This window comes from Mastomys coucha, unplaced genomic scaffold, assembly GCF_008632895.1.
Source record: "Mastomys coucha isolate ucsf_1 unplaced genomic scaffold, UCSF_Mcou_1 pScaffold14, whole genome shotgun sequence".
NCBI lineage: Eukaryota > Metazoa > Chordata > Mammalia > Rodentia > Muridae > Mastomys > Mastomys coucha.
In genome coordinates this window covers 42441244-42450575 of record NW_022196896.1, presented here as the reverse complement: position 1 = coordinate 42450575, position 9332 = coordinate 42441244, and the positions used below count along the sequence as shown (strand labels likewise).

The following is a 9332-nucleotide window of genomic DNA, read 5'->3' as shown; positions in this document are numbered from 1 at the left end:
GTGCTTCGTGTTCCAAGCAGGACTTGGTCACAGCACTCCGTCAGACAGCACTCAACCATCTGTAACTCTAGCTTCAGCGGATCTGTTACCCTCTTCTGGTCTCTACATGTTTCTGTATGGGCATATACACATGCACAAAAAGATAAAAACATTTTTTAATCTTTAAGTCCGCCATCATCAATTGAATCTCTTTGTTGCAAGCCAACAGGCCTCTCCCAAGTCTGTCAGCAACTTGGCCCAATCAGCAGCCTCATCTTCAGTGTCTGGAGGTGGGACTTCCGGCATAATAGGAACTTGTAGAGGCGTGGCTATTAGCAGGAGGTGGGCAGAGAAGCGCGGCTATAAGTGGCAAGGTGGGGTCTGACATAATCAGCCCTCAGCTGTAGGAGGGTCACAGTTCCTCCTTATTTATTTATTTATTTATTTATTTATTTATTTATTTATTTATTTCCATGTGAGGTTTATTGGAAGAGAGAGAGGTAAGGTGGCAGTTGAAAGAGAAGGGAAAAAGAAAGCTTTGTTTTGTTTTGTTTTGTTTTGTTTTCCTTATTTATTAAAAATTAGCTGGACTGGGGCATATTTGTGCACCACAGTCCTGCCTGGGAATTTTTTCGGTGCTTTGGCGATCTCACCTGTAGTTAAATATCTACCAGCAACTCTCTTACATGGCTTTGGAAATCATGTACAGCTAGTTTGAATTCTACAAACCGGGCTATTTCCGTGTTTAAAAAAAAACAAAACACAGCCACTCGGCACATGATCCTGCCTTAGGTTGAGAGTACCAGAGACCTATTCCACTGAACATGGGTTTTCACAATGCACCTTATTCCTGGATAGCCAATGCCACGATGAGCCTTTATCCCCTGTGGATGTCAAATTGTCAGCCTCTTTGGAATCCACTCTCTCTTAAGTCCACGTGAAGCGGCGGGCAGATGGGCGTAGACACCTAATTGAGTTGTAAAATAGCAGTTCCCAAGCTAGGAACCTTTTCAACAGCTTTGCAACGAGAATATACCTTTAATTTAGTTGTAAAATAGTAACTTTTAGGCTAGAACCTCCGGGATTGAGCTCTGATTGCTCCAGTTGTGAGCAAACTCTCAGGTGAAGGGGGGAGATGCTCCGGGAGTGAGCGAGCTTGATTGTCTATAATGAACCTGCTTGAGATTAAAAACTCGAGAAAGTTTAAAAGTAGCATTATCTTGAGGATGTCTCAGGCACTTTAGCTGCAAATTAGCAACGTTTAGGCCCAAGGTTGGCCTCTAAGTGTAGAGGAAGCCACAGTTAACGCTTAGAAAAAAGTGGAGGCTATTTCAGCCAAGTGAAAAAATATGGAATGCTTCACAAATTTGTGTGTCATCCTTCTCTGTCTCGTTCCAATTTTAGTATATGTGCTGCCGAAGCAAGCACAACAGTTTTTAATCTTAAAAAACAAAAAATAAGGAGGCAATTTCAAAATTAATTATATAGATATATATTTAAGTATATAAAATTTGGTTAACCCTAAGCACCTAACTTTTAGAAATTATACTTCCAATGAGTCAAAAAGGGGTTATAGGTACAAAACTATATATACTGACTAAAACAGAGCTAGCAGAAGAATTACAACACAAGGAAGAAGACTATTAGGAAACCAAAAATATCCTCTAAAACATCTTAATGTATTTTCAGCAGGACTGTTGTCAGGGATATTGGCACATTAATGTGACATTTAAATATTCAGAACAATCTGTTAATAAAATCATCAGCCAGAAAGAACCATCTTAATTGCACCAAGAAGACAAAATGAAATGCATGTTGTAGTCAGACCCTCAAGGCCAAAGCCTGAGTAAAGACTACTCCTGATTCACTGTCAAGGTCAACAAACACCCCACAGGCAGCGAACCAACCAAAGACAGACAGCAGACCTTCATCAGAACAGACCAAGGTTCCTAAAACGTACACCCTTTTTCCTCGTGGTGAAATGGTGGAAGGGTTAGCCATACACACAAGCTCAACTTTAAAACACTTTTGACCCAGGGATGTAATAAGCACTCTGCCTCTTGTCTGCCAAAACGTCTGTCAGTTCAGAGAGAATTTGCCTCCCTAACTCCAGACATCTGTGCAAAAGCTGAAAACGTTGGTCAACGATTTTAATGTTTTGTCAACATGGTGCCAAACATCTGGGAATTTGAAAATATCTAGATAATTGACTGATTTTTTTTTAACTTTTCATCCAGATGTTTGGCATTGGAATAAAATACCACCTTACTATTTAAGTACATGCATGATGTAAAAACTCTCAGAGTACACCATTAATATTTGAAAATAAGTTTAAAGGCATATGTGCAGTGGGATCCTGGATTTGAAAGGAAACCTTGCAAGTGTGTCCAAGAAAAGAACTCAGATAGAATCACACTGAAACACTTACCGTGGTTGCTGGGGATTATGACTGATCTTGATTAGGCTTGTCAAGTTCTCTAACTGGCTCTAAAGTCACTCAGAAAGCAGCCTCACTGGTTATTAGGCAGCACTGGTTCATCTGGGAGCTGAGGGTTTTTAGTATTTACAATTGTTTACTCCTGGTTGTGGCTCTAAACTTGCTGGTGAGTTGGGCTGGTTTGAGGAAGAAGAAAGATAGAGTTAACAAAGCTACAAAAGCTCTATAAATCTCAGGACTGTGGAGCACATGTGGCTGAACGCAGTGAGCTTGAGGGGTGCTCACTGCTTGGTGGGTGCTCATTGCCTGAGGGGTGCTCACTGCCTGAGGGGTGCTCACTGCCTGAGGGGTGCTCACTGCCTGAGGGGTGCTCACTGCCTGAGGGGTGCTCACTGCCTGAGGGGTGAGTACTCATTGCTTGGTGGGTGCTCACTGCTTGGTGGGTGCTCACTGCTTGGTGGGTGCTCACTGCTTGAGGGGTGCTCACTGCTTGAGGGGTGCTCACTGCCTGAGGGGTGCTTACTGTTTGGTGAGTGCTCACTGCTTGGTGGGTGCTCACTGCCTGAGGGGTGGGTGCTCACTGCTTGGTGGGTGCTCACTGTTTGAGGGGTGCTCCCTGCCTGAGGGGTGCTCACTGCCTAAGGGGTGCTCACTGCCTGACGGGTGAGTACTCACTGCTTGGTGGGTGCTCACTGCTTGGTGGGTGCTCACTGCCTAAGGGGTGCTCACTGCCTGAGGGGTGAGTACTCACTGCTTGGTGGGTGCTCACTGCTTGGTGGGTGCTCACTGCTTGGTGGGTGCTCACTGCTTGGTGGGTGCTCACTGCTTGAGGGGTGCTCACTGCTTGAGGGGTGCTCACTGCTTGAGGGGTGCTCACTGTCTAAGGGGTGCTCACTGCCTGAGGGGTGTTTACTGAAGCAACTAACACCTTTTGTTCTGCCCATACTCCTATCTATGTCACACATCTAACAACTGATTTGTAGAATGCCCTATTAAACCTCTCATTTTAAAGGTACTGAGATGATGGCCTAAGGAGGTGTGGTCCTAGACCTCACATGACACATTGAAGGTGGCCTAGGATCTGAAGACCCAGCTCTAGAGGGGAGCCCCTAGCTACTATGCCCAAGGTCCTGGGATCAGTTTTTAGTTCTCCATTATGAAATAATTAAAGAAAGAAAAGACTAGAACAAAATATGTGCTTCCCATATGGAAGTCAATATGGAAGTCCAACCCCCTACCCCAAATAACAAAACAGATGCAGTATAATCCAGGTATACCACTCCTAGGCACATACCCTAAACCTTCCATAGTCTACTACAAAAACCTGTGTGCAGCCATGGTCATTGTTGCTCTAGTTGCCATAGCAGGAAAATGGAGCCAGCCTAGATGCCACCAAGAGGTGGATAGTGTGTAATAAAAACATTGCACATATACACAATGGGATTTTAGTCAGCTATAAAGAAACATGAAACAAAATCTGCAAGAAATGGATTTGGAAAGTATGTTAAGCAAGGTGAACCAAACTCAATAAGGAAAAAAATGTGTTCTTTCATGTTTGGCTCCTAGCCCCCACAACACATACACACATGTATATGCACATAGTCACACATATGTATACATGTATTCACACACACACATATATACATACATACATGCACATATGCACATACATACACATATATTCAGGATATGACTGTATAAAAACCTGAGGAGAGTGAAATAGAGAGTAGGAAAGAGGAAATGGCACTGAGAGGAAGTGACAAGAGAAGGCAAGAAGGATAAATTACTGGAACACACTTTCCTCAGAATCTAGTAACTTTGTGTTCTAATTTGAAAAATAAAGAAAAGATCCGGCTTCCAATTCTAAGTATGCTTCATTGTATACCACTACAATATTTATTCTACTTTCCAATTTTATTTATGTATAAAAGAAGAGAAAAATATTTACGTGCAAAGTGCTTTGGGCTTTACGATGTTCATTTATTATTAGAATTGGTGTGAAAGATGGCTGGAGGGTGCCTGTGCCACAGGGGCATAGCAGCTGGTAACTTTGTAACGCCAGGGCTCTTCTTCCCCCTAATCCCACCCCACAGTTCGAGTTCGGTCACCGGCTTGCAAGGCAGACTCCCTTATCTGCTGAGCCATCCTGCTAGCCTCATGTTTGGGATTTTTTAAGCTAGAAACTAAATAAAAATTTGAATTTTTACATTGCTTTTGTGTGTTTTGTTTGCTGTTACTGTAATTGTTTTCTTCTAGGATCACTCAGACTCAGTGTGTAGCGGAGGACTGTGTTGATCTCTTTGGCTTCCTGCCTCCAGCCCCGGACTCCACAGACGTCCACCAGACTCCCCCCATATCATGAAGTGATGGGGAGTCAAACTCAGGGCTTCATGCATGTGAGGCAACCACTATCCATCACCAGACCCTCGGGGGATTTTAAAATTACATTTTTCTTTACGGAAGAGGGAGGATAAGGGAGTTGTCAGAGAACCACTTTTGGGAGCAGAGTCTGTGCTTTCTATCATGTAGATTCCAAGGACTGAACTCAGGTCATGAGGTTGAGTGTGCATTTTGTAAACACTTCTGTTATAAATGCATTTTCTTAGGTGGTTTCTGGTTGATCTTTCAAATGGAACTATAGTCAGATCTGAGCTCCTCGCCGGGCAGACCCTTAGCTGCTTTGAAATGTTTAGAAAAACAAGTGTTCAGATATTCTAAGCAATTCCAAATGAAATAAAGAACAAGTGGTAAAGTTATCTGGAAACTTCTGAAATGGAAAATCTGAGTGCCCTTTCAAAAGTAACAAGAAGAAAAAAAATAACAAGAGGGAAGGGTGGGTTATTCTGTGCCTTCCAGGGAGTGCAGAGTTCCCAGTCCCCACAGGGTCTGCAGTCCTGTTCATTTTTAAAGGCTGTTTAGTAAACAGCCTTGGGGCAAAAGCTAGCTTTGGGCTCTCCTGCTTACCCAGGAGTCTCTCCCATCATTTAAGGACGAAATGATGCTACTGAGAAAAACCGCAGGCGTCCAGAGCCGGGGAAACATGGCTCCTGTTCCCTGAGCAGATTTAAAGCCATACAGAAAAATAACCGGTGTGTGGGTGTGTGTGTGTGTGTGTGTGTGTGTGTGTGTGTGTGTGTGTATGTGTGTGTGTGTGAAGCTTTCTGTCCTTCCTGGTCCCTGTACAGTGAGGGCAGCAAGGACGAACAAAATCATGTCTAGGCAGAGCCCATAGCTAGTTATATGTTAGCTGCTTAACTCAACTGCCAGAGCGAGACCCAGCAACACTCCCATGTTATCATAAAGAATGCCGCAAACACATGCTTGGCAGCATCTGGAGACACTCTTAACTCTTAACACGTCCAGGTTTAAAAACCAAAACACTATTTGCTAAAGTCATATACAAAAAGAAGCAAGAAGGGTATCTACAGTATTTTGCCTATTCTACAGGCTCAAGGTATCTTTTCACAGACCAGAGCTTGGAGGCAAAAATTCCGAGGATGCAGGCTCAGTCTCACCCCTCCCATATAGGATTTAAGTTCTCAAAGCATGTCCACACTAAGTTTGTATCTACTAAGTAGGATATTGGTCTTGGTGGAAAAAATGATTAAACACAATATGGAAAATTGTTTTTTAAATTAAAAAAAACACTTTAAATAGAAAATTTTCTCTCTCTCTCTCTCCCCCCTCCCCCCTCCTCTCTCACACTGTGCTACAATATTCTTAGTATAGAGAGCTCACAAAGTATGCCTCTAACTTGCTGAAAAGGGACAACTGAGGGAATTTCATTTCTGTAGCCCCCCCCCCCCCGCAGTCGTCTCGCCAGCAAGAAGACATGCGGACACTAGGTTCCTTCTGCAGCAACATTTATTGTCCTCATCCATAGGAAAAAAAGGTCGAGCCCAAAATCCGCACTGCTTATATACACCACAGTGTGGAGTGTCTGCCCACAGCGTGGCGTGTCTGCCCATGATTGGCTGTTCGCTCATCACCCTACGTAACACCCCGGATGGGCCGTGACATGGCCTCTTTTTCACTCTACGCACATGCGCAAACAGTTCTCTATGCACATGCGCAAACAGTTGTTTACTAGGAGTCGACAGCGGAAGTAGGCGCCATCTTGCCATGACGAATGTCTCTCCAGCTTCACCACTCCCCACACATTTCTTTTTTTTTTTTTTAAGATTTATTTATTTATTTTATGTATATGAGTACACTGTAGCTGTACAGATGGTTGTGAGCCATCATGTGGTTGCTGGGAATTGAACTCAAGGACCTCTGCTGGCTCCGCGATTTATTTATTATTATATGTAAGTAGACTGTAGCTGTCTTCTGACGCACCAGAAGAGGGCATCAAATCTCATTACAGATGGTTGTGAGCCACCATGTGGTTGTTGGGATTTGAACTCAGGACCTCTGGAAGAGCAGTCAGTGCTCTTAACGGCTGAGCCATCTCTCCAGCCCAGGAATTTCATTTCTTGGAGTGTTTCTGTTGCTTTTCTGATTTGGAGACATTGGCAATGATGGTGATACTTTGGTAGATTTTGTTCAGAATTGCTTGTGTTTTTTTTTTTTCCTTAGAGAAAAAAATGGATTAACGGTTAAATGAAACAATTGCCAAGTAAAGGCAACCCAGCAAGGTCTAAGTGCCTCAGGCTGCTAGTCTAGAAAGGAAACAAGGATTCTCAGAGGCAGCAGAGGAGAGATCTGGATCTCTAAACAGGCTCCTGACACCAGGACTTTGCACAGTCACTTCTTTTACATGGTCACTCTTCTCACGAATTGTTAGGAGCTGCAGAGCTGTCATGAGCCAGATTTGATTCCTATGAATTGTCTGTGTTCCAAAATCTCATTATTGGCAAACTTTTCCACTTGATGCTAAATATAGAGTGTTATATAAACACATTATATTATAGGTCAAATCCTGTCATGAATGCTAAGAGGCCATCCAATTTAGGATGAGGGAGATTGTATTAGAAATGTACAGTACCAATCAAATGTGACTGCAATTATAGAAAACAAAGTCAGTTCCCAGGCCAGTCACTGTGCAGCATATTTCACTTGTCAATAGACAATCCCAGGGTTCTTCAAAGGAGAGTGACTTGAAATGACATGCGATCGATTGTATCCTTTCCACCCCACTGTTCTCAATACATGGCCTTACTCTGTGTCCCTTAGGCATGGGCCACAGTTGATTTGTGAGGTGTTCAGAGGATCTTTAGAGCACAACATGCTGTAGCATCTTCTATGAGTTGAGACTTGTCTCTTGAACCTCACGGTAAGGCTTTTGAGGGACTATAGCCTGTGTTACCCTGCATGTGCTGTGGGTTGCCAAGGATAGAGAAAATCCTTAAGAAAAGCAATCAAAAAAGGAAAAGGAGCCAAGCATGATGTCTCACACCTTTAATCTCAGCACCAGGGAGGCAGAGGAAGGCAGATCTCTGTGAGATCAAGGCCAGCCTGGCCTACAGAGTGAGTCCAGGACAGTTATGACAATTAGGACAGAGTAACCCTGTCTCCAAAAAGAAAATCACAAATAAATATAAATAAATAAATAAATATTTTTATAAAAAGAAAATAAAAAAGGAAAGAGGGGGCAGGAGGGGGAAGCTAAGGCAGACTAGATGCACCGTGGGAATGTCTCACTAGAACTTCAGGGGTTCGTTCATTCTTGCTGTCTCTGACTTATTGTGTGTTATGGGGATGTGTTTATTGGCCATGTGTATATCTTCTGTGGAGAACTAGTAAATAACTTTGCCCATTTTTAAGTTGCCTTTTAAACTGTTGACTTGTAAGAGTTCTTTATATGCTATGGTTACAAAGCATGGCGTAATAGATTCAAATATTCTCTTTGGGATACATTCATGATAGGCAGGAAGGAATTGTTGTTGGTTACCCAAAATACAAGTATAAGCTGAAACTTTTCTCAGCAAACATAGGAGACCACAAAAACAATCTCATAACATTTATTGTTAGCTAATGATAATGCACAAGTAAAACAAGTTGAGTAAATGTGGTTCCCCTCAGAAGACACCTTTAAAAACACTGAACTGTCTTCTCAACTTCTCCCACGCTTGGCCATTGCTAGTTAGAAACACTTTGAAGCAGATCTTTTAGCGTGATCTGACCCAGTTGTTTTCTTGACTTTGTTTTAGAATGAATCTCTTCTGCATCATCCACTCATCGTGTACTCATCAAAGACAATAATACACCACTCTATCCACATACTCACTTGTTCATACAGCCACACCTGAATTTGAGATCTATTTTGCAAGCATCAGAAGATAAGGTTGATGGGCTGCACCATCACCTTCTGCACCTTCTGGCACTGGCTGTGATATGCCATGGTGGAAGTTACAAAGACCACACGAGTAGGAAGGGCACCTATGGAGGATCTGGACTCAACAGATTGAAGAATAAATGTGATGGTAATTATTTTCAGTGCTGGAGATCAAGCTTGTGCTTCATAGGCAAATGCTTGCTCTAGCACTGAGCTACATCTCAGTTATGTTAATTTTTAAGACAATTAAACCATCAAAGTTAGATGTCTTGGGGTTTCTATTCTAAGCAACAGGTTCTATTGTTGTTATAAAACACTATGACCAAATACAACTTGAGGAGAAAGGGTTTATTTCAGCTTAGGATTCTCAGGCTACAGTCCATCATTGGGGAAGTCAAGGCAGGAATTAGACACAAGGACTGATAGAAAGACCATGGAGGAGTGCTGCTTTCTGACTTGCTCAGGCTGTTTTCTTATAGCATCCAAGATATAATCCAGAGGAGGTACCACCCCTTATGGAATAGACCCACCCATATCCACCCACATCAATCATCAATCAAGAAAACGTACTACAGGCTTATCTAGAGGCCAATCAGGCGACATTTTCTCAGCTGAGGTTCCTTCTTCCAAAATGACTCT

The 9332-nt window shown here is 42.8% G+C and overlaps 2 pseudogenes; both read right to left on the bottom strand.

The window, feature by feature from the left end:
* Positions 1-1322: 1322 nt before the first annotated feature.
* Positions 1323-1407, bottom strand: LOC116089555 (annotated as a pseudogene).
* A 7090-nt stretch (positions 1408-8497) lies between these two features.
* On the bottom strand, positions 8498-8759 carry LOC116089060 (annotated as a pseudogene).
* Positions 8760-9332: the final 573 nt, after the last annotated feature.